Here is a 4,522-nt window from a genome sequence, read left to right on the forward strand (position 1 = left end):
GGTTTTGCTTCCGCGCGAGGCATGGTTGTGCTTTCGTGAGAGTCACGGCCATGCCTCTCGGAAAGGGAAAAACAAAACGCGTTTTCTATTTTTTTTCTTTCGGGAGAGTCACGCTTTTGCTTCCGCCGAGAGACACGGTTGTGCTTTCTCGAAAGTCACGGCCGTGCCTCTCGAAAAGGGAAAAAATACGCGTTTTCTGTTTTTTTTCTTCCGCGAGAGTCACGGTTTTGCTTTCGCGAGAGGCACGGTTGTGCTTTCGCGAGAGTCACGGCCGTGCCTCTCGGAAACGAAAAAAAACGTGTTTTCTGTTTTTTTTCCTTCCACGAGAGTCACGGTTTTGCTTCCACGAGAGGCACGATTGTGATTTCGCGAGAGGCACGGACGTGCCTCTTTCGGAAAGGGAAAAAACCATGCTCCCGGTCCGGTTTTTTCGCCCGGTTTTTTCGCCCGGTTTTTTTCGTCTGGTTTTTTTATGAAAAAAAAATTCGTCAAAACCTATCAACATGGGATCTAATTTTAAAGATCTCGACGCGAGGAATCCAACGGTGAAAACGGTTTGAGATTTGGATCCACGGTTTAAGAGATAAAACGTTTTGAATAAACGGATCTATGAAAAAAGGGAAAGCTCCCAGGTTGCGACAAGTGGCGCGCTGCATGTGCGTCACTTGTCGCGACCTGGGAAAGTGGAGTGCTCTTTGCAACGAGTACTCTTTAATTAGTGATTTTGGTGGGCGGGTCGAACAGCGCTGGGAGATGGGGGGAGCAACTGTTTCTTGCTAGGTTGTGGCCCTTTGGGCCGCTTGCGCAGCTGTGGGCCTTCATAATGATCTACTCGACCATAGCTGTAAAAGAACTTTTGATCAAATGTCTAGTTTTGACTATACAGGATACCGTTGAAAAATCTGATCTGTATCAAGATTTATTTACTTGCGAGTTGGGTTCCGTTCATGTGAAATATTTAGGCTTACGTCAGTCTAATGTTAGGAATAAATAAAAAATGAGTAGATGCTGATGTTGGCAAGGGAGGCTGCTGAACGATGCTTTTTCTAACCCCAACAAGTACGGGATTGAAAAACATCATGAAAAGAGCAATATTAGTTAAACAAGCCTGCACTAGGGTAATTCTGCCAACAATGTTATGTACTATATATAGATGTAGAAATGACATTGTATTTCAGAGGAAACTGATTAGTGATCTATGACAGTCGTAAACCTGATTTGTCATTGGATTGCAGATTGGTCCATTTTGCACATAAAGGTGGAAGGAGAAAGGGAGATGCCGCTTGGGGCAAAGCTCGTCAAGCGAGTAGCAAATGAGGTGTATCATGCTTCGCACTGGTTGCGGCCAGGAGTTCTGAGGATTGGTGGCTGATCTCCAGTGGTGCTTCCCTTTTAGGGTGCCTCTTGTTGCTTTGAATGTATGATGTCTCTTCATGCATGTTTTAGTTCGCTTTATCTTCTACCATACTTGTTTAGTGTAATCCTTGGTGGTTTAGAGTCTGGGATCCAGCCTATCTTGGCTTGAGACTTGGAGTTGTTCATGCCTGGTCTTTTTGCTATATATATCTAGACCCTCATATCTAAATGATTGTAATTAGGTTGGTTTCCTTTGTGGTCCTGCATGTCTGTAGTTTGTCACCTGAACCATTTGGTTTTACTATATGAAATCATAGGGTGTGACCTCTCTTTCACTAAACAAAATTGTCAAAAAAACCCTCAATTATGGGGTACCTTGCAAAGGTTTACCTCCAGAGTCACCATAAAAATGGTTACCCATAAATTACTCCGATAATGGCAAGTGACGTTGCACATTTGCATTGGTTGTCGCTATGAGAGAGTTTTGTTGGATTTTTTTCATCATGGGAGGATGGGAGGGTGTCGTGCACGTTTTGTTTGTGAGATCTGATTTTTAAAATGAAATGTCTCTTAAACTGAGCTTTCAAACTATTCTCATAGTTGCATTCCTCACATCGAGACCTCCGAAATTAGATCCCATATTGACAAGCTTTGATGAACTCTTTTCTAGACGTTATGCGCTCCCATCGAAAACTAATTTGTGGCCCCATTGTAATGTACTTGTGCTTCATGCTGCAACAAAGTGGTACTCCCCCACGGGCAATGTAGTCCCATTTGCTGCAAGTTATGCTTTCAGAGTAGTGTAACTTGCACTTTCAAAGTAATGTGCTTGTGCTTCATGCCGCAACAAATTGTACTCCCATGTACTACAAGTGGTGCTCCCCGAGTACTGCAACTTGTGTTTCTATTACAATACAACTTGTACTCCTCGACACAACATGTACCTCCTGCACAATGTAATGTGTACTCTGGGTCCAACTTGTGCTTCATGCAGGGTGCACCTTGTTCTCCCATGTGCACCCGAGTAGTGCAACATGTACTCCCCTGTGATGCACAACAGGGCACGCATGTGATGCGCCATGGAGCACACCCTGCGCATCATGCTGCAACTTGTATTCCCACCTTTTTACGGTGCATGGGAAACAAAAAACTAAAAATAAAAAGGGGAATATACCATTTTATTGGGAACATAGTACAAAATTAAAAAAATACAATCCGTACAAACGCACCCAGGAACACTATAAAGATGTATGGATAGATCAGTCTCACCAACACAACTCAACAAAGATGAAGTAGATGTTGATAAAGATTTGCAGATTCCAGCAACTAGGTATTACCTCCTAGCTGCGAGAATTTTCCCCAATCGAGAATCGAACATACGACCCCTCTGTTATCCAAGTGTACCATATCAGTGATACGGCAACACTTTGTCATCCGGCGTGAGAGAAAGATTGCACAAAGGAGAGAGGCGCAACATTGGAATTATGTGTCTTTCGGGACCGCCCCTCCTCTCTATTTATAGATGGACAGGGGAGCGACTTGGAGGAGGGGCGGTCCCCTCCTAGGGACCTTCTAGAACCTTTGAGAAGGTTACATGCCCTTTCAAAATATTCTCAGACCTTCTAGGGCCTTTCGAAACACTCCCATAACATTTTCAAAAACATTCATAACACTTTCAGTGCCTTTCTCTCGTTCTCCTATGATCTCCAAGTACTTTATCAAACCACTAACCATTAAGCATGTGACCCAGTCGGTTTGATAATATGCGAATATGGCGTGTAACACCTTCCGGTCAATAATTAACAACCGGGTCTAGGCCCTGACGGCTTCAACTTCGTTGCAACTTCACCGAAGAGCACCACCCCTATCGCAAAGGACAAGACCTCCGCAATCATGTTCAACGACCTCATCGACACCAGAGAGAGAAGACATAGCCAATAGAAGGTGGACATGTGTCGCTCCGATCTTGAGAGGGCGGCCAACCTGATTCGTCTAACGATGCATACATGTCAAGTGTGCTCTCTGCCCAACACTGACAACCAATGGTCGGCCCCAAACACCGGAGACACCACCCTCACCTTATCACCACCAGCTCCTGACCAACCACTTTTGGCCGCAACCCAGGTGTTCCTGCCAAGAGGTTTAGGGCTTGTTTGGTTTGTGTCCTGGGCACCGTGCCTGAAAAAAGTCAGTGCCTGGAATAGGCCTGGGAGCATATGTGTTCTATGCCTGGGCAGGCTGGCCTGAGGGGAGGACGTTTGGATGATGTCCTGGCCTGAAAAACATTAGGGAATATTTTATAGGGTCAAAGGTATGTACAGCTGTGGAGCCAACTGTACCAACAGAATATTTTAACACTAATATGTTACCAGGCATGCACCAGGCGTTTGGAATCCTTCGCCTGGCCCCAGGCTAATGGTGGTGCCTGTATTTGCCCAAGCTAATGATCATGACAGCCTTTTCAGGCCAGGCATTGTGTCAAACGCTCAGGGCACTATCCAAACATGTCTCAGGCAGGTTTCAGGCACACTTGTGGCCAGGCACGAAATCGTGAGGAAGGCAACCAAACTAACCCTTAATCTCCAAAATGATGCTTCTATATCAAAGAAACAACGTCAAGGGTGTAGCCAAAGCCAATTCAACAAGGCAGATTTAGGTTTTCACCCAAAGACTAGAACTAGAGGACGGGAGAGGGGGCGAATCTCCTTGATGACACCTTCAACAAAGAAATATGATAACACCCACGGGCCTTGTCATCACTAGCAACGAGTAGGACTTCCGTCTAAAGAAGCTGCACACCTACAGTCGAGACAACATCATGGAATGGAAGCACCCCACCATCAGATATCTGGAGCCTGGAGCTCCTCACATCCTGGTCGGAGCACAACCCACAGCACCGCAGTCTTGCCCCGAGAGCTGAACCAGGACGCGGCCCGGAGGTGCACCTCCACTTCGTGACCTCGGGCGTCCTAGGCCACCACGCTAGTTGGAGAAAACGACCAACAGGGAAACACTGTGCCGCCGGCTTCCCTAGAGCTGGCCCGACGTAAAAGGAAGGTGGCAGCGGTTTTAGGGTTTCTCCCCACTCACCGCCAGAGGGATAACACAGCATGATACCCGCAAAACTTAATTCAAAGTGCATATTGATACTCAGAGTAGCAGCTGG

The sequence above is a fragment of the Triticum dicoccoides genome, chromosome 5A (genome assembly GCF_002162155.2).
Source record: "Triticum dicoccoides isolate Atlit2015 ecotype Zavitan chromosome 5A, WEW_v2.0, whole genome shotgun sequence".
NCBI classification, from domain to species: domain Eukaryota; kingdom Viridiplantae; phylum Streptophyta; class Magnoliopsida; order Poales; family Poaceae; genus Triticum; species Triticum dicoccoides.